This window comes from Felis catus, chromosome C2 (genome assembly GCF_018350175.1).
Source record: "Felis catus isolate Fca126 chromosome C2, F.catus_Fca126_mat1.0, whole genome shotgun sequence".
Classification (NCBI taxonomy): Eukaryota; Metazoa; Chordata; class Mammalia; order Carnivora; family Felidae; genus Felis; species Felis catus.
The window spans coordinates 57,417,679-57,444,589 of record NC_058376.1 but is presented as its reverse complement, the minus strand read 5'-3'; the positions used below and the strand labels follow the sequence as shown (position 1 = coordinate 57,444,589).

General features: G+C 37.2%; 1 long non-coding RNA gene across 1 annotated transcript in view; it reads right to left on the bottom strand.

Annotated features, from left to right (window-relative positions):
- The window catches only part of LOC123379799, a 79,016-nt gene that overhangs the window by 13,332 nt on the left and 38,773 nt on the right, over window positions 1-26,911 (bottom strand). Inside the window, exon 3 of the long non-coding RNA XR_006584668.1 lies at window positions 8,339-8,399. This is a non-coding gene — a long non-coding RNA (uncharacterized LOC123379799). The remainder of the gene's footprint in view (window positions 1-8,338; window positions 8,400-26,911) is intronic.

Sequence of the window (26,911 nt, the reverse complement as noted above, 5' to 3'; positions counted from 1 at the left end):
AAGCTCCTCATTATCCAGAAATTCTGCTTGTTTACAGCTCAAAGTTTCTACTAGACAATGCAGAGAAGCTGTCCTACAGCATCTTAACTGAGCTTAATGTTTGGATGTCACTTTGAACCCACCTCAAATGAGGTAAGAGTCGTGGCTAGATATCACTTAAGGGTCATGACCTCTGTCACTGGGAGGTAAGAAAGGAGGCCAGATAACCATTCTCCTTGAAGCATCTGCTGTTCATGCATCAGAGCTTGTCTTTGGGGGCACCATGTGTCCAAGCAAGTTTATCAACATAGGAATCTGCACTTAAGATGTTTGAAGTAAAGCCCATCTTTGGCTGAGAGCTAGAAGCAATGCAAATGTTATTTGAATGCCTTGGGTAGGGAACAGAGGAATAAGAAAGAAATCTGTTGGGTTTTGTTTCTGGGTAGCTTGAAACTTCTGTTTGGTGACATTTAAAAAAATCACAGCAAATGGCTAGCCCAAATAGGGGAGCTGCTATCCACTTTCGCAAGGTTCTAACATTTTGATCTGTTTCATTTATCACAGAATGAGCCCCTCACTTCGTTCAAGCTACCTTGTAAATACAATTCATGAACACATGCACAACTTGTTAGAAAATTAGGATTTTGGAGAAGAGTTTGTGATTATGTCTGCATAGATATCACTATGCTTCTTTCAAAATTAGAAGAACACTTAAAGAGTTCTCTCAAGTGGTTTCAGAAAGTTTGTTTACTGTCTCCTTTTTGAAGCATCAGCTTTTTTAATCCATGAACATCCCTAGATGAGGTAGGTGGAGGTTGAATGACTTATGTACTTTGACGATTCTGTGAAAACTGTGCAATCCACATTCTTTGATGATGTCACAGTGGAGGAATCTAGGTAGGGGGTGTTGCTTTTTAAAAGTTGGTTGCCAATAACTAATAACAATAATGTACTTGAAATCTTCTTTTAAATAATGATCCAGTAATTTTCTTATTTAATTAATTAATTTATTTATTTATTAATTTATTATTTTATTTATTTGTTTAAGTTTATTTATTTTGAGAGAGGGGGAGGGAGAGAGCATGTGAGTGTATGAGTGGGGGAGAGGTGGAGAGAGAGAATCCCAAGCAGGCTCTGCCTTGCCAGCCCAAAGCCCTATGTGGGGCTTGAACTCACGAATCATGAAACCATGATCTGAGCTGAAATCAAGAGTGGGATGCTTAACCAGCGAGCCACCCAGGCGCCCCAAGAGCTGTTTATTTTTTTAACATCAAGACTGAATGTGGTGAAATAAGAGTAAAATAAAAACAATATTCTCACCATCTTGATTCTGTGTGCCCAAGACACAAAATGACTATATTATGGTCTGTGTTGCTCAACTCTTATCATACTTCAAGATTTCTTTGACTATGTTTTAAAAAAATGATCCTTGCAGAACTGAATTCTCTGTTTCTATAGGTTTCTCAAAAACTGCTACAATACTAACAGGAAATGTGTGCACTTAATTTTAAGAGAATTGCAGATTATTTTCCTATAAATGGTTTACATGAGGAAGATGCTCACTTAGTATTTGTCAGTTGTTGAATCTGTCCAACCTTTAAAAAGAACACAAATTATGAAGTCGTAGAACAGCTCTTAACCACTTCCGAGATCACATCTCTCTGTTTCCATTTTACCATGCTTTCATTTTGTAATAACAAAATCTCTATCTGGCATTTGTACATGTTTTCATGTGAGTTTTTGCAGATGGTACCGTGATGTAATGGTGAAATATTAGAGAAGGTAGGGAAATCTTAGATCATCCATTTTCCAAGTAATCCCCTATCAGAAGCATTTATGTCACCTGGGACACTTGTTAGAGATGCAAATTTGCAAACGCACAGAATCTGAGATTTTAGGAGCCCAACAACTAATGTTTTAGCAAGTCCTCTGGGTGATTCTGAGGCACACGGAAGGTTAAGAACCGCTGATCATAGTCAATCCTTTCATTGTATGTTATGAGATTGAGACTGGGACTAGCTGAGTTCTTTTATTCCATACTCTCTCCAGGGTCTCATATCACACATGGCTTCAAGTACTTTCTTTATGCTGCTGGCTTCCAAATAGGTATGTCTGGACCTTTTCCCTAAGACCCAATCAAGTGCTTACTTGGTGTTTCACAGTGCTTCGTATTTACAGGTATAAACCCCTTTTCCTCTCCTCCAGTGTCACACATCTCAGCAAATGTGCATGCTTTTACCCAGCTGTTCAAGCCAGAAGCCCGGGAATCTTCTTTCACACTTCTCCCTCACCCTTCTTTATGTAATTCATCATAATGTCAGTTCTACTTCTGAAATAGCTCAAAATAATTCTCTCTCCATCTCCATTGCTACGAGGACAGCGCAAACCATCATCCTTCTCCTTTACCTCCTCAGTCCCCCATTCCTCTTTTGATCATTCCAGTGCTTTCTGTAGGGAGGAGCCATAGCAGTCAGTTCTGTCTAACAGCTTTCTGTTGTACTTCGGATAAAATCCCAAACCCTTCAGGTTGCTTACAGAGGGGCCAAGAGCTAATGTCCCTTCTGAACCCATCTCTCAGCACCTTCCTTTTATTTCCTAAATGTGGTAGACTCTTTCTAGTGCTTTGACAAATACCATTCTTTCTGCCCTGAAAACGGTTCCCCCAACTCTCTACTCAGCCTCTTCTCACCTTCCAAAGTCAGCTGAAATCTCTGGTCCTCAATGCTGGCCACAAATTATAGTCACTTAGGCAAGATGTTATTTATTTATTTATTTATTTATTTGAGGCAGGGAGGGGAAGAGAGAGAGAGAGTGCATGTGGGGGAGAGGAGCAGAGGGAGAGAGAAAACCCCAAGCAGGCTTTGCAGGGTTTGGTCTCATGACCCTGGAAGCATGACCTCAGTCAAAATCAAAAGTCGGACACTCAGCTGACTAAGCCACCCAGGCACCCCACTTGGGTAAGATTTTAATAAATAATGCTATCTAGACCTCATTCTTGGATTCAGTTCTTTTGATCTGGTGGAGAACCAGGCACTCATAATTTGTAAAGCTCCACAGGTGATTTCTATGTGAAAAGTGAAGGACGACCAGCTCAAATGTCACTTTCTCAGGCCTTCCCTGATTCACCAGTCTCCCTGTTAGAATCCCTATTTTTTTATAGTATTTGTTGCATATTATATGATCATATTTAACATTTACCAGCACTGATAAATTGTAAACTTCATGAGGGCAGAGATTCTATCTCTTTTGTTCCCTTCTATCTCTAACCCCGAATGGCGTCTGGCATAAGGTTGGTGTTCTATCAACGATTGCCAAATAAATTAATCTACAAGGTTTTAGAGCTAGCTCATGGCAGAACCCACTCTAAAATCAAGCTTCCATGACTTCTGCTTCTATAATGTTAGAATGCAGAGAATCTAATGGGTTTTTTTTTTTTTTAATCTTCCATGCCCCAACTGGGACAGTTCTCCTCTCTCCTCAGCTTCTTCTGGTGGCAGATAATGTGGGCTGTTAGCTCAGTTCTGTTCCTCTTAATAGCAGCTCCACACCAAATGGCTACATTTTGCTTCATTTCTGAATGTTAAATGCCAGATTTGTTCTAATGTCTCCTGAGGATATCCTGGATTCTTCTAATGAATGAAATACCATGGCATTTTTATGATACTTACATATGCTTTAACATGAATTTCAATTCAAATCTTGTGATATAGAGGGCACGTGGGTGCCTCATTCACTTAAGCCTCTGAGTCTTGATCTCTGCTCCAGTCATGATCTCACAGTTCGTGGGATCAATCCCCATGTTGGGCTCCATGCTGTCAGCATACTGCCTGCTTGGGATTCTCTCTCTCTCTGCCCTTCCCCTGCTCATGCATGCTCTGTCTCTGTCTCTGTCTCTCTCTCTCTCTCTTTCTCTCGCTCACTCTCAAAATAAATAAACTTAAAGAAAAATCTTGTGATGTAGAGAGCTAGTGGGAAATAGTAGCTCTTTGGGAAAAAGCTGGTATTAGATGATTTAGGTAGTTTATAGTCACATATGTACTATTTTCCTCTTTAATGTCCGATCTTATATTCTGTTATGTTTTATTAATATGTAGCTGCAACCAAAAAGTCGAAGACACCAATCGGACAATACTCCATTGGAACGGACAAATTCATACTTTTTGAATAATGACCCCCTTTCCCCAAATAACATAACCACTTCGCAATAGTTGGTTGGCAGATAAGCACTGCTTGTGGATATTAATTATTATTCAAGAGGCCATGGTGCTTCTTTTTTTTCTGAAAAAGGAATCTAAACTCAGTGGCCAGCTCCAAGCTATCTTGTCAGCTGCTAACGTGAACATGTTCCTCCATCACATTATTTATTGTTCTATTTGGGTTGTGGTTCTTAAAACAGATCCACAAATTCTCCAGGATAGTCCTGACTTTAAATATCCTACCTTACTAATGCCGTCATACTTCGAAATGCCCTGGGAATTTTCCACATTTGGCAATAAAGAGGAATGACTCAAGCCAGAGGTTGAAGAGAAATAGAAAATTCGCAAAAACATGCATAGGTAATTCTGCATGCTTTCCTAACCACACTCTCTGAGAAAGCCTCCCTAGTATTAAATGCCAGAGCAATTGTTGCCTTTGCCTGAGCAAGGCAAAGCTGAGTCACAGATTCCAGGTGATAAGGATGGCAAATATTGCCAAATGTAATTGAAAGCAGTTACTTGCCTACATTGCTAGCATTCTTTGAAGTGTGTTCAAAAGGAAATTATCTTTCATTTTAATGTCAAAATGAAGGTAAAATTCAAGAAAACGTGTGCTTTCAAGGCACTAAGTAAAAGGAATACCTCATTTAAAAAAATAACCAGTAATCACAAGTGATATTGTGCACATTGTTGAAGCAAGATAAATTTTATTGCTTTCACTGGGAATTTGATAGGCCTTTATATACTCAGACAAAGAAAATTGATTTATTTTAGGCCCTATTAACTTACAGGTAGAAAGAGGAAGACTTTATTATTATTATTATTATTTTTGTAAATTTAAAGAAGATTTTCTTACTTTTAAGGAAATGATCTTTAAATAAACATGTTCTAAAATTGCATTTTAATGAGAGTTTGCTAGCAGAATAAGGCCAGTAGAAAGACTCTACAGAGCAGTGATGGCTAAGAGGATATAAAGATGTTTGGCATGAGGAAGGACATTAGGATTCCAAACACAAAGAGATTATGTGAGTTCATTGCCTCTTTGTTATGTACAAATGCTACGACAGAAAGTTTGTTTTTCCTTAATATTAACTTTCGGGCCACAGAAACACATGTATCTCTAAAATGGGCATAACCCTAGTACAAAATCAGACTTGCCACTGTTTTTAGGAAAAAAGATAAAATAAACAAACAAAAAAACCAGACTAAAGTTTTGCTAAATCTAATAAGATATTATCAACCCTACAGTAGCGAAATAACTAAAATTACAACCTATGTTTAAGTGGTTATGTTATTGAATTTTGCATTTCACATAACTTTATTTTTTCAAGAAAAAGTAGTCATGTGACATAATTTTATATTATCATATAGCCTTAAATATTAATTTAGAGGTATGGAAAACTAGTTTTATTAAGGTGTCTCAAATTTTGTCATGAAACATATAGATAATAAAAAATATGTGATAACTTTCTATTTGACTCCTGTTCTGCACCACAGTAACTGATTTTTTTCAGTTTGGAAGTAAGTCTTTCAACCTAGAGAACTTGGTTATCAGCTCTAGGGAGTGGCCATGGGGTTAGAATTTTTAGACCTTGGTGTCTAGAGTTACTTACTCAGGATAAGGTACCATGTTAAGTGTTGTGGCACACAGAAATGTCCAGAAAATGGTCCTTTCTATGGAGAGGGATCTCATCTGATGAAGAAGGCAGTCATGAACACAATGAATCACATAATCAAGTCAGGTGGTAGGTACCAGTGCTGAACAATAAAGAAAGAAATTTGGGGGCAAATAGGCAAATAAGGTTAATTCTGACTTAGAAGCTGCTGGGTGCCTGGCATCTGACTGAAAAAAATTACTCTTTCTATTCCCATGTTGTTTAGTAGTATGTCTTGCACATATGAGGTAATCAACTGTTAGACAAAATTATACCAGTACAGACACTTGAGCCATCATCCGTGGGATAGAGAAGGCCTTTTGTATTGTTTCTGAGATAGATGCCTGCTCGCCTTAATTTCACTCGGGGGCTTGAACATTAAAGCAGCACATTTTAAGATTAAACAGTCAGCAAGGTAATTTCCTCTTAACCTTACAATCTTTTTTAAAGAAGTTTTTACCGAATATTTTCCATCAACAGACTATGCAGATCTTGAAATGACATGATCTGGAAAGAACTAGTGAAAAACCAGGTGGCTGAAAACATTGTCTTTTTCTTACTTAAAATTCTGCAGCTGAAGGTTAATTTCTTGGTTAAACTCTCAACTCCTTTTGAATGTAAATGTCCCTGGGAGCGGTCACATGTAATTCTGTTACAACATCTAAGTCAATAGATTCCTTTTCAGACCACTGATGTTTTTGTCTGTACAAAGCCAGTGAGGTATGTCCAGGGAAGTTGTAAATATTCATGGAAGGTAGGGGCACCTGCGCCAGTGCGAGACATCCGTAGGCAGACCCAAAGAGGGGAGCAGAGTTTTGGAAAAGGAAAGAAAAGGCGTGTTTGCCAAACCTCATTTGTCCTAACTATAAGGCTGTGCCCCGTGTATTATGATGGCTTGGTAAATCTAGTCACTGCATTCGACAAACATAAGTCCTTCCAGTTGATTTCATTGAAATTTAATTTAATTTAATTGAAGTTGAAATTACCGAAATTGAAAACAATTGGAGAATCTGCAGGTTGTGAGGCAGGTCAAGAAAAATCCCTGTTCAAACTCAGAGGCTGCCTCTAGAGAGAGTGATGCTGGTTAATGATAATATGATGGGTCAAATAATTCATTGTCACACGGAGGGGGAGAGGTGGGGAGTTCCACACCACACATATGGAAGAAGGTGATCCCCCAAAAGAACAAATGTATAAACTACTTAAAATAGCCCACTCTTCCTATTTTTATCCCTTCTGATTATTAATGGTAATTCATATATGTCATATATTGACCTTGAGAATAAATAATATACTGTATATAAATAGCCAGCATTTATTAAACCCCTACACTGCATAAGGACAGGTGGCAATACCTGTCATGCAGTGTCCTATTCAATCCTCAGCATTGAGGCTCAAGTCAAGTGACCTAGATTCACACATAAAGTTAACATAAAGCAGAAAGCAGGATTTCAAAGCAGGACAGTCACAGTCTGATTCAGAGCTCTTAACCATTCTGTACTATTGCCCTTAGAAAGAGATGGAAAGAAAGACAATTGGGGCCTAGAATCTGCCTTGCCTTCACTCCACCTTTGTGTGGGCCACCTACTCTCTGATGGCCAGCTGGATCAGGAGAGCACGTTACATCAGTGCGACAGCTCCTCGAGCTTAAACATTCCACACTTTTCTTTACCTTGGGATTTATTAGAGGTGGTAATGGGGTGGGCATTATCCCCAAGGGAACTTGATCTCTTACTTCATGATAAGCACATTTGGCAAATGAGAAGAATGAGCCATTTGCTCTCTTACCCATGTGGAGCTCAGTGTTCGTGACCTGTGGTCTCCCAGAGCCTGATTTTTCTGCTGAGCCCCTTGGCTGTTAACCACAGCACATGCCATTGCCATACATGGATGGGGCCTTGGACTGCACGGGTTAACTGGGATTACCAACGACTGTAATGTTGGTGTCTTGATCCTCAGCAACTAGGCTTTGAAGCTGAAGGGCAGGGCACAAGCATACTTATGTGTCTTAATTTGGTAATAATAGCGTGCTTTTCTGATGACAAGGCATGCTGTGAATATCCAAGTTTATACTATGCATACTGTTGATATTTGATACAATATTAAGTTAAACCATGGTTTGTCCATTTGTCTAAGTTTTGTCACTTCACCTCCAAACACTTGTCATGAATAGACTTGGGATGACGTGGAAAGTAATTAAGAATTGGACCTTTTACTTCTGTAGCTGAAGTCATACTTTTGTTGCCTTCTTAGAGATTTTCAAATGATTTTGCTTATCTTTGCTTACCCTTAGCTGTTAGATTAAAATGGATATAAATTGGAGGTTGCTCTGAAGTTACTGTTGTGATAGGCAGATATAATAGTATGGATTTCTACACCCACAGAATATTAGCACTGAGAGCAATTTTAGGGATCAGTTAGCCTAATTCATTTGTCAGGACAGTTTCTCCTATCTTAATGAAGTATATAGATGTTAGCATCAGAATTGCCTTCAAAATCTTGCCTTACCCATAGTAGCTGTGCATCCATGGGTGAGTCACTGGACCTCTCTTAGCCTAAATATCCTCATCTGTAAAAAAAAAAAAGGGGGTCAATTATACCTATCTTTAGAGATCTGTGCAAAGTAAAAACATAACATGTAGGAGAGTGCTTAGCCTCAGGGCCTGGAACAGAATATTAGCCTAATAATTGTGGGGTTTTTTTTCCTTTCTATTTTAATTGTATAAAAATATACTTTGTTTCAATTTTAAATTAAAATAGTTATATCATGAATCATTTAAATAAGGTTATAAGATGTACTATCTTTTATCATAGCCCTTTCTTTCCTTTATTCTGGGGATGTAAGAGTAGCCATGAGATCAGATGTAGGGGTTTGGATGGAAAAGGACACTGGTGGGAGAATACATGAGGATCAGCCTTCATTCAGATTTCTAGAGAGTAGATGCAGGAGTAGTGAAGTGAAGAAGGAAGAATGAGCTCCTGAAAAATTTCTGGGGTGGAAATGGGAATGGATTTATACAGAGATCAGAAGTATAATTTAAGAATACTATGAAGGGTAAAGATGTAAGATAGACTCCATGACAATAAAAAATAAAATCCTTTAAAATGAATGGTGTAAGCCTACTCAAAATTTTTCATATTCTAGAAACCATGTAGGAGACAGAAGGTGAATACTTGAACTAAACTAAAAATAGATTCATCAAATACATTGTCTGGAATTCCGTGAAGAAGGTCAGGGGCAAATGTTTTCCTTCCTGTATCTTTTTCTGCAATAAAGATATAAATTGTAAGATTTAGAAACATGGCTTCAAAATTTTAAAACATTTATCAATGTTTCTACTTAAGGTGAGATTAATCCATCATTCATTCATTCCTGCACACTTTATTTTATTCAACAAATATTTACTAAACATCTGTTGGATAATGGGGGAGATTCTTGCTGGGGGGAGTAAAAACTGACAATAACCCTGGACCTCTTAGTGTTTAACAACCTGGTAGGGAGAGAAAGGCAATAATTATGCACATACATAAAATTATGGGGATGGATGATAGGTGCCACACAGAAAGAGAAACTTAAATTAGGGGGGAGAGATAGGGAGTAACAACCAAGGAGCGGGCTGTGGTTTTAAGCAGTGGGGGTGGGGATGCCCCTAAACTGAGAGTGCTTTGTATTCCTGAGGGAAAGCCTGGAGGCTAGTGTGGCTAGGACAGAGCTGGTAGTGAGGGATTAAGTCAAAGGGGACAAGGTCAAAGAGGTAACAGGAATCTTATCCTACATACCTTATAGAGCATTTTTTAGGATTTTGACTTTTACTCAAAATATAGCAATTTATTTATAATATTTTAAAGAATGTCCGCAAAGAAAATTAATTCATGTAGTTGTCCCAGAAAACTCTCAGGCCTTCATTTCTTTCATCTTTTCCAAACCAGCTTCCAGGGCTAGGTTTCCCTTCTCTGTCCTCTCTGACACTCTTGTGGTCCAGACCCTTGCCATCTGTCACCTGGACTCTTGCATTAACCTCTTAACTCCTTTCAATGCCTCTGTCTCTGTATTATCTCAAATCCATCCTTCTCACTGTCACTGATAGCTTTCAAACCACTAAACTGTTTGTGTGGTGCTCCTGAAATATCCTTTGAAGTGTATATTTTTTTTCTCAAGTCTGGCTCCTTACCAGACTATCCACAGCCTAGCTTGTATGCCCACTTCTGGTCTCAACTATACTACTCCTCTACATGGACTCCATGCTTTTCAAATATGCTCTGAGCTTTCACACCTTGGGGCTTGTATGTACACGCTCCCCTGCTAGCATGGTTTCATGTTTTGAGTCTGTTATTCTCTTATTCAACCTTGAGACACAGCCACAATTCACCTGAAAGAGCATCTGCCACCTTTCCCAAGTAGAACCAATGGATCTTTTTACTGGGCGCTCATAAAAGTGTGTCTTTCTCGGTCATAGCATGGATTACTCTATAAATCACTTTTACATATGTTTCTCTCTGCCAGATTCTAAGCTCCTGAAGCATTAAAGCTATGTCTTATTCCCTTCTGTATCCACAATATCTAAGGGCCATGCCTAGTAGTTAGGAAATATTCATTTTTATGTGTATAGATAAATATACTACTATATGAATGGGTATATGTGGGTAGTTGGATATAGCTATGTTCAAAAATATTAACATGAGCAAAAGTAATCAGAGGAGCTTATCAGATGTTTCTATTATTAAAGTTTGCAAAAATTAATTTCTTTGCATCAAGTATTTTGGCCTTGGGATTTGATAAATTGAAAAGGTTGAACCGGACCTTTAAGAACCCTTGAACTCTGAACACTTCATTCATTCATCCAGGCATATTTAAGTGCCTGTTATGTACAGAGCATGTGACTCCACGAAACTATGAATCATTCTTATTTTTAGTTTTGCATTTGACTTAAATAGTTTGATGAAGCTATAAATGAATGTGTGGTATTTCTTTTTAGTCTGTCATAAGCTCATAAGATGACATGTTCAGGTGTACCCTAAACATACAGCATTAAGGGAATTCAAGTGAGAAAATGGATACTAGAAATTTAAAATAGCGTTTGATGCTGACTGACATCTTAATACTGCTAGGACATGGAAAAACTCATGTCATCCTTTCTACATAAGATAAAGGGATTTGGAAGAATATCTTGTTACTATACATGCTGGAACATATCCATAGCATTGCTATAATAGCATTTCAGCCTCCTCAAACAAGTTCTTTACATTTAACAGATGAGAAAATGCATTGATATCTATACTACTTGAACTTGAAATCTCATAGAGTGAAAGCAGGAATGCAATTTATAACAGAATTCACTAACTTAAAATAATCTTCAATCTGTCAGTATTTCCCCAAAAGTAGAATTTCTTTTTTAAACAAAGAATCCTGCCTGTGAAGAGTCTTATCAATATAAGGCAAAGGGAAACAAACTAGAAATGTATTTTCTAGGCGTGAATGGAATTGGAGATTATTTTCAATTAAGAAATACTAGTTATAAATCATTCTTTCTTTTCATCTTTAACTCTCATCTCTATGATCTTCAAATTTTTTAAGCAGAAATATGCTACCATACAATGCCTATCAAAAGACGATTTGGATCCAAATTAGGTATTTCATAGAACTGCCTTTATATATCTGTCTTTATATTATATGTCTGCCTTTATGTACTGGGTGTGATCCTGTTGTTAACCAAAGAAATGATCCTTTGATTGCTGGCTATGCAGAATTTGTCACCATGTGCTGCTCTATAAGTAAAACTATATGGGATTTTTATATAGCAAAAAGGAGCATCTGTAGAAAATGAGGCAAATTCCTGTATATACCAGCTTTCTGAATTTTATACTGTAATTCCTTGCCTCTAGGCCACATCTTCTGCATTCTAAAATAGTCCACAAATATTTCATCATCAAGGACTTTTATATATATATATATTTTAATCAAAGTGCATTCTGTGAATAATAGTTCATTTTCTCCTTTTATTTTTTTAAAATTTTTAACTTTTATTCATTTTTGAGAGAGAGAGAGCATGAGTGGGAGAGGGGCAGAGAGAGGGAGACACAGAATCCAAGCAGGCTCCAGCCTCCGAGCTGTTGGCACAGAGCCCAACACGGGGCTTGAATCCATGAACTGTGAGACCATGACTGAGCTGAAGTTGGGCGCTTAACTGACTGAGCCACTCAGGTGCCCTGATTTTCACCTTCTTTTAAATGAAGCAAGTATATGGTCTTCTCCCTGCCTTTCTGAGCCTATCTTGACCACTTTCCTCCTTATTATCCATTAGCTTTACTGTTTTTCTTTTTCTCCTTTGAGTCACTGAACTTGTTCCTACCTCAAAATTTTTGCTTGTGCTGTAATTTATGCCTGGGATATTCCGCATGGAGATTAGTGATTCTCAACTGGGGGGCAATTTTGCACCCTAGCAGACATTTGGCAATGTCTTCAGACATTGTTTTTCATAATTACTGGGGTTGGGGATGCTACTGGCATCTAGAGTATAGGGATGAGGGATCCTGCTAAACATCTTTCAGTGCACATGACAGTCATATCTCTCATATTTGCCACCAAAATGTCAATATTGCCAAGGTTGAGAAACCTGTCTTTAGATTTCCTCATAGCTTTCTTTCTCGGCATTTAACCTAGGTTTTGGCTCAGACATTACCTATCCAGAAGAGGTCTTCTCTAACCATCCAATATAAACACTTCCACCCCTCCTATTGCCTCATCACTTTTTATTCTATTAACTTGGTCTTATAGCATTTTTTGAGCTTAAAACTTAATATCATGGTTCTTCAATATAAGCTATACACATCAGGGCTTTTTCTCATTTGCTATTATACTCCTTATAATATATACTCCTTATAGGAGTGGCTGGCACACAGTTGACAATAAATATTTTGAATGAATATTGGAAGATGGATGAGAACAGTAGGTCATAACTCAAGGTTATATATACTTAGCTCATGAAAATTTTAGCTTAAAGAATAAAAAAACCTCTTCCAACTCTCCTATGTAATACAATGGCAGAGAATGTGTGCTTTCTACATGTTTAAAACAGATTGGAGTGGTGATGCTTTCAATAATGGTAGAGTAGCTTCTATTAGTCTGTACTTCTCACAGATAATTATAAACTTAAGACAAAATTTTTTTAAAAAACAAAACAAACACATAAATAACTATTTGAAGTCAATAGAGAGTGACAGACACCTGGAAACTGTAGCAGAGTTGACCCTTGAAAGAGAGGCACTGAACTGGATGAGTCCGACTTTTATGTGGCTTTTCACTTGAGGATATTCCCCAGTTCAAATGTCATGGTGCGACTAAAACTCAGTGGCAAGTTATAGTCATACTGGCTTGAGGATCCAAAGCATGGAATTCAGGGCTGCCAGAGTAGTGGAAAATGAGGTGGGGGGGGGGGGTGGAAATCTTGGAAAAGGGGCTGATCATAAAGGATGAAGTCCAAAATCTTTTTATAAACTTTGTTCAAATTTTGGCTGATTCCTAAAATGCAGATACACAGGAAAGACTATAAGAAGATGATTGGGGAAACAAAGTAGTTGGAAGACTAAAGATGATCACAGGAAGGCATACATTGGAATTTGAATTTAGTCAAGGTGACCACCTCTGATAATAAAATCAAACTTTTTTAAAGGATATATAACCCATAATCTCTACAATGTAATACCCATAACATCTAGTGTAAAATAGAGAAAGACATATTAAGAAAGAAGAAAATAGTAAAATGGTATCCATGGTCAAGGAAAATAACAGTCAGTAGAGACAGATGAAGAGCTGAACCAGATGTTGGAATTAATAGACAAGGACTTTAAAGTAGCTTTTATAAATATGAACAAGATATATAGGGAACCATGGCCACAATGAACACATCAGAAATTTTAGCTTAAAAAAGAATCACGTGGAAATTCTGGCACTTAAAAATGCAATATTTAAAATGGAAAAATTTACTGGATGTGCTTAACAAAAGAGGCCAATAGAAATTACTCAGTTTTAAGGGCAAAGAGAAAACAGAGCCTCAGTAACATTAGAGTAGTGGTTTCATTTTTCTCCTCTTGGTCTCTGAGCTATTGGTCTCAAACTTTTACTTCTCCTTCTGTTACAATCCTGAGATTATATTGTTATTTTTCTTCCGTTAGCTTTTAAAATAGTCAATTCTCTTTCGAAGGGCTTTAAATAACAAGAGAAATTTATATTTACACATGAAGTTATCATTTCTGGTGTTCTCCATTACTTTGCATAGAATCATATTTCCGTCTTGTATCATTTTCCTTCTGCATGGAGGATTTCTTTAAATTTTTTTGTCATATGGGTTTGCTGGTAACGTATTATTTCAGTGTTTGTATGTCTGAAAGTGTTTATTTTGCCTTCATGTTTCATAGACTTTGCTTTTTAAAAGTTCTGTATCTACAGAAGAATTAAAAGATATTATAAAGAGTTCCTGAAGATCCCACACCCAGTTTTCTCTATTATTAACATTTGACTTTAGTATGATACATTTCCTAGAATCAATGAAGAAATAATCACACATTATCATTAACAAAAGTTTACACATATTTTCTTTATTTTTAGGTAATGCTTTTTTAAAATTTAGTTTTAGGGCCCCATCCAGGAAACCACAATACATTTTGTTATTATGTCTCTTTAGACTCTCTTGGCTGTGACACTCAGGCTTTCATTATTTTTGATGACGTTAGTAGTTTTGAGGGGTACTGGTCAGGTATTTTGTAAAATTCCTGTCTATTGGAATTTGTTTTCTGTGTGTGTGTGTGTGTGTGTGTGTGTGTGTGTTTCATCATTAGACAGTTGCCTTTACTTTTGAGAGAAATTTTCACTGGGTAGATATGATTGATAGATTGATAAATTTTTTTTAAAAGTATTTTCAAAATGTTTTCCACTTAAAAAAAAATGTTTTCCACTTTATGTATTATGTCATTTTTCTCAGGATAACTTTAAGATTTTTTTCTTTATTACTAATTTTGAGCAATTTGTTTAAGCTGTGACTTACTGTAATTCCTTTCATGTTTTTGTTATTGTTTTGGTTTCATTGAGTTCTTGGACTGGTGGATTTAAATATTTGGAAAATTTTGGCCATTAAGCCTAGAAATATTTTTCTACCCCCTCCTCTCTCTTTTTTTTCCTTTTGTTACTCTAATTACACTTATTTTAGGCTGCTGGAATTTGTCCCATATCTCATTGATACTCTGTTTATATTTGGAATTCCTTTTTCGCTATGTTTCTTTTTAGATAATTTCTATCGTGTCTTCAAGTTCATTAATATTTTATCATGAAATAGTTAATCTGTTTTTAATTCCATTCAGTGTATTTTAACTTTAGCTTTGAGACACTGTCATTTTCACCCCAAGATATTAAATTTCAGCCATGTGATATCTTTTATGTCTCTATTTGTCCTTCCTCCAGCTTGTTGAACAAACAGGATACAGTTGTAAGAACTATTTTCATGTCCTTGTCTGATAATTCTAATGTAAATGCCAGCTCTGTTTTGATTTTGATTGAACTTTATTCTCATTATGGGTCATATTTTACTGTTTCTTGCATGTCATGTAACTTTTTTTTTTAAGTAGGCTCCACACCCAGTTTTGATTGAGCCCAACCTGGGGCTTGAACTCATGACCCTGAGATCAAAACCTGAGCTTAGATCAAGAGTTGGACTTAACTGACTGAGCCACCCAGCACCCCTTATGTCATATAACTTTTGATGGGATATCAGATATTGTGAGTTTTTACTTGTTGAATGCTAGATATTTTTGTATTCCTCAACGTTTTTATTTATTTTTTGGGACAGGGAGAGACAGAGCATGAACGGGGGAGGGGCAGAGAGAGAGGGAGACACAGAATCCGAAACAGGCTCCAGGCTCCGAGCCATCAGCCCAGAGCCTGACGCGGGGCTCGAACTCACGGACCGCGAGATCGTGACCTGGCTGAAGTCGGACGCTTAACCGACTGCACCAGCCAGGCGCCCCAATATTTTTGTATTCCTAAAAATATTCTTGACCTTTATTCTGAGGTGAAGTTAAGTTACTTGGAAGTAGGTTGATCCTTTTGCCTCTTAACTTTTTAAAATGTCTTAGGTGGATCAGAACAGTATTGAATCTAGGGCTAATTTCTCACTAATGAAGCAAGACCTTATTCTTCCTAATGTTCCCAGGAAGGTTTTGTAGTCTGGTTAGTGAGAAGAGGTATTACTATAATTCCTACGTAGACTTTGAGGATTGTTTTGTTTAATCCTTTTGAGAAAATTTTGTCCAGCTTTTGTTAGTTTCCTTACATACAACACACTGATCATTATTCTGTAGAATACTCGAAGGGGACCCTCTGCAGATATCTAGAGTTCTCTCCCTGTGCGTCTCTTCCCTCCAGCACTCTTCCCTGTGAGCTCTAGATGTCTTGGTTTCCCCTGATTCTCACTTTATTTTCTCAATTAAGGTAGTCTCCTCCCTGCATTGTAGCCTGGACACTCTCTCAAGGCGGCTAGCTGGGGAAATTTACAGTTCACTTCATTTATTTCTCACTTTTCCAGGATTACTGTCCTTCATTGCTTGATGTTTCATATCTTAAAAATTTGTATCTTATATTTTGCGTTTTTCATTCGCTTCAGGTTGGAGGGTAAATTGGTCCTTACCATTCCATCTTGACTATTAGTAGAAGTTCATTTCCAGCAGGGTTTTTGTTGTTGTTTGTTTATTTTAAGTAGTATTTATCAGATCATTACACAAGTTTTTGGAAATGCAAAAAATCTTGTGAAAGAAGAACAGATGCAGAGGACCTACATTCTATTTCCAGGTGTCACTATCGGGATAAGGTAATTAAGCCAGTGTGGTTCTGTTCAATAATTTTTTAAAAATAAATCACAAAGCATTTCAATAATGAAAGGAAATTCTCTTCAACAAACACTTTTGGAAAAAATAGATATCAGTATCAAAAACGATAAACAGAACCTCAACCGGTATGTCTCACAAAGTATCAAAATTGATGGCTCATCTAACTAAACGGAAAAGTTTAAACTGTAAACACTCTAGGAGAAAACATTAAAAAAATCTTAGCGGTCTTGTGTGCATAAGTTTTCTTTTAAGACCAGACACAGCAGCAATGAACATTTAAAAATTAATAAGTTAGACTTCCTCAAATTTAGAAATATATGCTCATCTAGACATAGTTAAGCCAGAGACTGGGAAAGTATTTACTAAACATATGTTTCAAAGAGGATTTATATCTGGGAAACGTAATAATATTACTATGATACAATTATAAGACAATTGAATAGACAATAAGCAAAAGACTTGAGCAGACGCTTCAAATAAGAGGTATATGAATGGACATAAGCCCCCAAAGTGGTGACCAGTATCATTAGTTCTCAGAGAAATGAACATTGGAACTACAATGAGATGATTCTACATACCCATGGTAATGGCTAAAATGAAAAGAACTGACAATATCAAATTTGGTGAGAATTTAGAATTTGGTGAGAAAATAGAGGAAATGAATGGAAGTATCATTTGGGAGTGCTTCATGATACAATGATACAATCACTTTAGCAAAAAGGTATGGCAGTTTCTTATGAAGTTAAACACAACCTACTCTATGACTTAGAAATTTCTTTTGTCGCTATTTCTCCAAAGAAATTAAAGCATATTTCCAAAATAAGACTTGTACGTTAATGTTCATAGAAGCTTTATTCATAATAGCCCCAAACTGGAAATACTCCAGCTACTCATTAACAAGAGAATTGAGAAACAAATTATAGTGTAACAATATAATGGAATACTACTTGGGAATTAACTGCTGATATAAACTACCACACCTATGAAACTCATGGAAACACTGAACAAAAGAAGCTAAACACAAAAGAGTGTATATTGTGCAATTTTTTATGTGACGCTCTAGAATAGAAAAACTAATTCATGGTAAATAAAAGCAGAGGAGTGGTTGCTCTGGGAATGGGAGGTTGATATGGAAGGAGCACAGGGATCTTTCTGAAATGATGGAAACATTCTATATATTGATAGGGGTGTTGGGTTACATGAATATTTGCATTTGTCAAAACTCATCAAATTACACACTTAAGATTTATGCATGTCATTATTTATAAATTTTACCTACCCCCCCATAAAAATATTGAACTCTAACTGGTGGGTTTCCTTTTTGCAGTGCTATGATTTAACAGTTCTGAAACTACTTCTGTGTTTCTAGGATTAAGCAAATGAGTAAGTACAGTGAGAATAATAATGGTAGTCAGGTTTTATACAGTTAATAACAGATTTACAAACATTTAAAGGGGTAAGATTTGAATGTATACTATGGTTTTGGATTGGAATTGATATAGTATGAATCCATAATTTTGAATGAATATGTACATATTTATAATATATATATATTTCTAGCACTGTCTGCTGCTGAGAAAACCCAGAAACAATGACAAAACAGTAACAATGAACTCAACTGGTGCCCAAGTATTAGTTGTTCCATATAATTCTGCATTAATTAGAACCATGGATTTTTAGGAAAGTGACTAACACTGGGACTGGGACATGAAGAGTTCAAGAAGAACCTGGAACATCTGTGTGCCAGCAAGTGGAAAAAGGCTTAAACAATTGTGCAGGTATATTAAAAGGACACATGACCCATCTTGAGAAGACCTGTTAGCCAAATCTGGAAAAATCAAAACATTAAAATCAATAGTGATAGCAATAGACTATAGCCTATTAAATAAAATAAGAATACATGAGTTCATATTTGCATCAATAAACAATTAAATAAATAAAAGAAGAAGAAGAGAAAGCTCTTTCCGGACTGTAGAGTGGTAGTTAATGAGGTTAGCAATCATCAATGGATTCTAAAACTAGTGAGGGAAAGTTTGATGAGGATCAGAATGATTATCTCCCCATAGGATTTTTGGTTTTTGCTTTTTGTTTTTTTGGTTTTTTTGGTTACAAAGAAAAAATTAATAACTTTTTAAGAAAAAGTATGGTAGATATCATTTTATCTAAGTGATCAAAACTGGGTGTTCAGTATTGGAATGAATTTCACGTGCCTCCTGACATGATACATAAAGAAGAAATAACACCCTTTCTCTTATTCCTGTCCAAGATATCTGACCTAAATTGAATTATGGAGAAACATCAAATAAGTCAAGTTGAGAGATATATGACAAAAATAACTCTCTATTTTCAAAGTAGACATTTTGAAGAGCTTTTCCAGATTAAAGGAGACTAAAGAGACAATAAATGTAATGTGTGATCCTGAACTGGATTCTGGACCAGGAAAAACATAGTAAGGGATATTATTGAAACAACTCTTAAAAATTGAGTGTGAACTGTCAATTAGATGATAGTGATGTACGAATGTTACGTTTCTTGATTTTGATCATTGAGCTGTGGCTATGCAAGAGAATGTCCTAGTTCTTAGGAAATGCATATTGAAGTATATAGGGGCAGAGGGACATTATATCTTTAGCATACTTTGGAGTGGTTCAGCATGATAGAGCAAAGGGGGCAAAAATGTAAACCATTGGTGAAACCAGGCAAAGGGTGCCCAGGAATTTTTTATAACTTTTTCTTTATGTTTGACATTTTACCAAAATAAAAAAAAAGGCACAAAAAGATTTGAAATAACTGAACGCCCCCATGTCCATCTTGACTGTCCATGTGGGTTCAGGACCCGTGACTGGGAATCATTGATCTGGTTTGTGTATGGGGTGGCCCAAGTGTGTACTCAGAGCTTTTTAACTTCCAACCCTATCATGTTTCCTAATGGAAAGTGGTAATATTCTTTTCTCAGAGAGATGTTTCTATCAGTCATTTGTAAGGCTCTTCTGGAATGTTGAGTAGAGTGTGGACATTATTCTTTCTGAGATGATGGAAACACTCTATGTGAATATTAATGTGGGCAAGTCCTTTTTCAAGTGCGTTATGTGTGTGTTTCACCTCACAACAATTTAGGAGTTGGGGTTTGCCATCACTATTTTAAACGTGAGACAACTGCAACTTGTTCAAAGGATTTGGGTAGTAAGCAGCAGAATCATAATTTGGAATTGATTTATTTAAAGACAAAACCTAAGGCCTCCATCCGAGCACACATTTCTTCCCTGACCTCAGGTTTCACTTCCTACACTGAGTTGTAATCAGTCATCTGTTTTCCCAGTAGGGAGGGCACTAGGGAGATGAGGATTGTTCTCACTTTCTAACTTTCCTCTTCCTTTGTTTCCAGAACCCAGAACATTGCTTTGCCCATGATTACTTAGTGCAGGTAGTGTAATTATGTTTTTAAGCCTCTCAAAGGCAAAGATCCTGTTGTATTTATGTTTTGTATCACCCCTGCAACCCAGTATTATGCTAGAAATACAGTGCCCCTAATCATGTTAGTGGTAGGTTAGAGAGGTAATTTGGTGAAACCGATTTCACTGATCAGGTGTCAAAGGAACCTTTCTATTATTTGTAGTGTAATTTTGCCTATTAAGGAAAATGCAGTGTTTATTTCATGTGATTATTTATATATTCATTTTAAAGAGGATAGCAAGCTGCTGGTGAAGAGATGCCGTTGGATCTGCTTTATTTCCATCACTTTGGCCCTATGTGTTATTTAGACCCCTTAGCCGATTCTTCATCTGACTTCCCATCATTCATTCATGCAGGTTCTAGTGTGGTGGACAGGGTATGGTAGACATTTCCGCTCATCTACACAGCACACACCACCATGTTTATCACTCAGTGGGCATAACTTTCTGTCCTGCTGTTAAGATTCGGTGTTGATATTCTCCCTGTGAGTCAAGACCCTCAGCACATCTGTACACAATGTGCAGAAATGTAGAGATGTCAAAACCCAGGACACATGCAGCCCAACACTTGACAAGCCGAGTGTTATTAGCATTGGTAATAAGACTACCTGGGTCTGTCTGCAGAGGTCCCTCAGCTTGGGCTCATTTACATTCACTGCACACAGCATTCAAACCTGCCTCTTAAATGAGCCAGCCTCAGTGAATACAATGGAAACCCTGACAGTAAGCTGAAAAATTCGGGTAGAAATCCATTCATCCTAATTAAGAACCTCTCAGACCTGCCTTCTGGCAATTAACACACCTGTGTGTGGTCCTATTATTTGAACTGACAACAGCAATCTTAGGTTCTACACACTCAGTGAGCCCTCTTTTCTTCTGAGCTCCACATTCCAGCTATCCTCTCTGTAAATAGATTCTCTTTGACTTGCAACAGCAAATACTTCGAACATTTGCATTTCACTCATTACTTGTGCTGCTACAGGCTGAGCATGACCCCATCATAGAAACAAATCCAGCTGAAAACCACCTAATGGCATCGGTTATATAACTATTAGACTTCCTTGAAATATACTTCTTAGGACCAAAAGAAAGAAGTGGGATATTTGCCCCATGGGATTATCTTGGTCTGGTCTCATTTTTCATTTATTTCAGCAAAATGGCTTTCTCTTTAAACCCAAATTATAAGAAACTCAGCTCTTGTCCGTAGTAAGAAGTCAGTGGAAAGAATGTCAAACTTTGTATTAGAAAGCATGGTGGGAATTTACAACAGTTTCTAATGCATTTTTTTCCTTGACAATTATCATTCTGACAGATGGAGATTGGAGTATTTAGGAATGGTTGGCAACTAGATTTTTTTACGTGTGGGTTAAAAAAAAATCTCAAATTGAGTTTCAAAATCTCAACTGGTGCCCTTCCTTTGATCTGTCACATTGTGTTGCCTTCCATCACATTATTGCACAACTCCTCAAATTTAAAGGAACAGGCTTTTCTTTTTCCAGGTCAGATATTAATTTGGAAATTTGGTGTGAAGTAATGATGAATAATGGATGAAGTGGCTTTCTGAATTGGAGCCCCAGGTTCCGAGGAACTTGGGAAATCTTCAAAGCCAGCTGAAATGTGTGAACTTGATGTCAGGAAGAGACCCACCTGAAGGAACCATTAGCTTCTCCAGCTGCCTGGTCCTCCACTCACTGCCAGCTGGAATTTGTTTCTCTTGGTTTTGAGAGCACATCGTCACATGTGCAATTGGTGAAACACTTCGTTCTAAATTCCGTTTTTATCTAGAAATCTTGCTTTCATTACCTGCTAATAATGCACAGCGCTCCTGGCATAGGTTTGGAAAGTGCACCATACTGCTTTCAGGAGTCTTTGGTTTGCTAATAATATCAACGGCAACCCATTTCTGCTTTCTATGCTTGCTGTTTAATAAGATTTCTTTTTTTTTAAGAAAAATTTGTCTACTTTTTTGATGAACAAATGACACTGAATGGAGATTTTTTTTTTCTTCAGAAGACTTGCAATAGCGCGTCTATAGATTAGGATTACTGAAGTTTGAGTTTTTAAAAAGGTCTGATTGAAAGGATATTAGGTGATATAGAAATTCCCACCCAATCATAATGTTTTTATGGTTTTCTAAATTTTCTATAGCTACATCCCTTCTGGAAGAGGCATTCCATGGTAGCCTCCTAGAGGTGATGAAGAAATAGAGATGAATGAGAGTACAGTTAGAAGATTTGTAACTGGTTATACTACCCACAAAGGATAATGATTGGTGGCTCCAAGTTATCCTTCTGTGGGACTTTGTAAGCCGTGTCCACCGTGGATTGGTAGGTGGCAGGTTTAATAAACAAGGGAACTTACAAAAAAGGTTGTCTTGGGCAGCCACAAGATGAGTAGATCTCTATGTCTGCCTGCCAGAATCTTAAAAGTTTATACAGAGGTCTTAGATTCAGTCCAGATGGTATCAACAACATATTTCTCTCTCGAGGCTACGTCCTTGAAATGGTATAGCTATGGGAACGGTGGGCAGAATGTACATTCCAAGGACAGGGAAGGGGGTGAAGAGCCTTCAATTGCCTGGGTCCAGCTTGTGCATCAACCAGCGGTCACAGTCTCTCAACGACCTCCCCCAACAGCTCTCTTGGGATATTTTTGGGTTTTCACAACTTGTAGGACACAAGCAAACTTGAGTGTGATAAGCAGCAAGCAACATCATATATGTGAAAGAGTTAAAGTTGCTAGAGGAATTTAACCAGGAGATTAGAAGCTTCAAATTGATCTGATGGGTGTGTTTGTAAGAAATGTCATATGGAAGAAGAACCAGGCTTTGTCTGGATGCCTTCAGTGAGTTGAACTAGGAACAACAGGCAAAAGTTACAGGGAGACAGATTTGTTCAATTAAGAGCAAGAAAGGCAAAAGTGGCAAAAGTTGCACAGGCTGCCTCGCTGAAAACATCCAAGCCAAAGCTAAATGACTGCTTTGAAGAACTCTTGTAGGGAGAATTCAGATGCGCAGTTAGATCTGAGAGCTGGTTATAGCTCTTTTTGTCCCCTGAAATTCTTCATTGCCAACCTTATAATGATAATGTGCCCAAATGAACAAACCTAGTTAATTTTGAACTTGAATAAGAGATTATTTATCCCTTACACATGATATAGAGGTGGTAGGAGAGGAATCCCAAGGAGTCCTTGGCCTTGGACACCTTTAGGAGAGACAATTGCTGTTTTAGCTTAGAGACTTTCATTAGTATAGATTGGCATCTGAAGCAGGTAGTTTCTTGGGCTGTCTATAGTTATTTGTGTACCAGAAATCTGTATTCCCTCCTTATCATTATAGCTGACCAGACTTTTTCTACAAAACTTTAAGCTCATTTGACCATGCATAATTTCACTTTCTGATGTGGAATGGGCTTTTATGGCTTCTGGTTCATGCTAAACAGAGAGAAAAACATGGTCTGTGATTGTTTGTCTTCTCCCCATGAGTTGCTTCTCATTCCTTATCTTGAATGGTTTAAAGGATGTGAATTAAAAAATACCACTTGATATTTATTTATTTATTATTATTATTTTTTTAATTTTTTTTTCAACGTTTATTTATTTTTGGGACAGAGAGAGACAGAGCATGAACGGGGGAGGGGCAGAGAGAGAGGGAGACACAGAATCGGAAACAGGCTCCAGGCTCTGAGCCATCAGCCCAGAGCCTGACACGGGGCTGGAACTCACTGACCGCGAGATCGTGACCTGGCTGAAGTCGGACGCTTAACCGACTGCGCCACCCAGGCACACCGATATTTATTTATTTATAAGACATTGTTTTAGTTGATTTACTTATTTTGAGAGAGAGTGAGAGTACAGGTGAGCAGGGGAGGGGCAGAGAAAGAAGAAGAGAGAGAATCCCAAGCAGGCTCTGCGATGTCAGCATAGAGCCCGATGCCAGGCTTGAACTCACAAACTGTGACCTCACGACCTGAGGCAAAACCAAGAGTCGGATGCTTAACCAACTGAATCACCCAGGTGACACTGACATTTCATATTTAATAATATTATACATTATATAATACTAATATTAAGATTCTTTGACATGTGGTGAGAGGAAAATAGCAATACAATTATTCCTAGAGTATAGATAACCAACTTTAATTAAAGTGACACACTTTTGGCTCAGTCACCTTGATATGTACATGTTAGGAGAAGGGACAACAAGATACAGTACCAAGGTGAGGAAAGGTCACAGAAATGTTTGGTGACAGTTGGCTCAAATTTACTGATCATCAAGATTACTTGGAAATTAAAAATTCTGGGAAAGTTCCTGATTGAGTAGTTTGGAATGGGGCAGAGGAAGCTGCTCTGGGGGTTCTTAATGATCAGACGAAGAGAATGCTGTTCTAGACAATTTCTAGTCACAGCTCAAGCAAAGCGGAAATTACAGATGAGCAAGAAGCTGTAAGGGGCAGACCTAGCATAAGAATTATAAAAGATGTTGCTGTTTTTCAACAAAGGTGTCACAGAACTGATATACTCATCTGTGCAAACCTAAAAACATTATGCTTCAGTTTTTTAAATGATGAATTATTGAATTGGTTCTTGTGTTCTACCTCTGCCAGAATATTGCTTTCCACATGCATTCTGGAAAGAGCCTCAGGTAAACCATTCTCCTTGCACGAATCCGTCTTATGACTTTCAACACAAACCAGTTTTCTTCTTTTGAAGTAACAACCAAGCCACCAGTAGATGATGTAATGAGCAAAGGGTCCTTTTCCTCGCGGAAGAAAACAAGTTGCTCAGCAGCTCAGCGGCTGCTCAACTGCAATATGTGGGAAGAGATTCGGTCAATAGTTTCTTCTCTGCTTTGCAAGCTTATGTCCTTGCTCCTCCCTTTCCCCTATTTTTCATAGGCCATTTGGTCTTGCTCCTGTACCCGTATGGGCACGATGTTAACACTGAACTGTGCTTGAGGTGGCTGCTAGTCCTTCTCCCCTTTAGATAAAATTTGAAACAAAAATCTGAAATTTGGAAGGATACATTATAAAAACTGCTTTTCAATGAATGCAAATTATCTTTCTGTCACTGTTTTTCTCACAAAAATACCCATGAGCTTTATCAAGCAGACTTTGTCTTAACTATCTTTTTTTTCACATATGTGGGATTTCCAGGGCAAGTAGGAAGGTTATATACACTCTAGATGACTGTGAACTTTCCATAAACAATTAATTCTCACGAGTCTTTGCTATTCAATAAATGAAGGAACTCAAAGACTACCGTAATTTCAAGGGTTAACAGTAGATGAGGGATCTAGACATGAATGCTAATTTCCTCTTTTCCCCTTACTTTTAAGGAGGAAACATTCAAAAGCATAGGCTGAAGAAATTGTGAGATTAAATAGGGTGGTTCATATTGAGAAATGACACAAAGATGAATTATGGAGAATATTTCAGTATCTGAATTGAAGTTCGTATGAATTGATTCATATCAAATCATTTAAAGAGGCACATAGAATCTGGAGGACTCTTCTGTGCTTTTTCTGGCTGTGACATTGCATGCAAAAGGCGTTAATTATTTTTCTCTTATTATCTACATGGGTATTCCTTGTATTTGAGGCCACAATCTGGCAATATTCTTTAAGATTATTTGAAGGTCAAACAGAGGTTGGACCGAGTTCTATGGTTCACAATATTTTATGGAATTCTTCCTTTTTTTAGTTTTATTTCTCAGAAGGTAAATATCTCTTTTAAATGTTTTTCAAGCTATGTAGTGTTGTCATGTCAAACTGAATATTTCCCTGTAAACGTTTTGGTAGCACTGTTTCAAGAAGTCTTGGTTAAAACATACTACAATTCCTCAGGTAATTTCATTACTTTCTAAAAATGTCTGTGAAAATTTCTTCTGTTTTCTTTTTTTCTTTTAAAGCATCTCATTGACATATAAAGCTTTTATATCATTCTCATCTGGAAACTCTAGTCTTTCAATTAATATTTATATTAGTGTCTGCTGTTTAATATCCCTTTACACTTTACAAACCAAACCTGTCAACATGATGCATGGAATATTATTAATATATTTTATGTCGAGGTAAGTTGGGTAAACAGTTTACACATACATACACACATGCAAATTAGGTAATACATCTTACACATGGCAGACTGGAGACTTAGTGAAGGAGGTAAAGTGACTGTCCAGTATCACATAGCTCGGAAATGGCTCAGCTAGCTGGCGGGCCTTTGTGACCAATGCTCTCTCTGCTTACATCATTCTGTCTAATGGTAACTTCTGCCATTGCTTTTCTTTTCAATATATTGTGTGGCTTATCTGCATTTCTCTTTTGTAATATTTTGGCATTTGTTTCTCTTCTGCTCTAAATTCCAGGACGCCTGTGGCTTATAGAGTGAATTAAGCAATTTCTTCAAAACCTGTACTTCCTGTATTTAGTCAGTAATCACTAAATTGGTAATTTGCCCATGAGTTGTTTCAGGTTTGCAACTTAAAGATCAGCTTATTTAAGTGATAGCTGCTATCCTAATTAGTGATGCCTAGTAAATCAGATGCAGATGTTTAAGAAAATTAGCCCAGGACACAAAAGACCATAAGCCGGTGCACATTTGTGGCTTATGAAGTCAAACTGAACATCTACCAATTTGGAAAATATTGGGAAATTATGAATAAATTGTTAAATTTTCTGAATTATAAAACATTAATTCCCTAAATATGATAGGGCATATAGTCTATCATGATAAAATATGCATATTTAAAATAAATG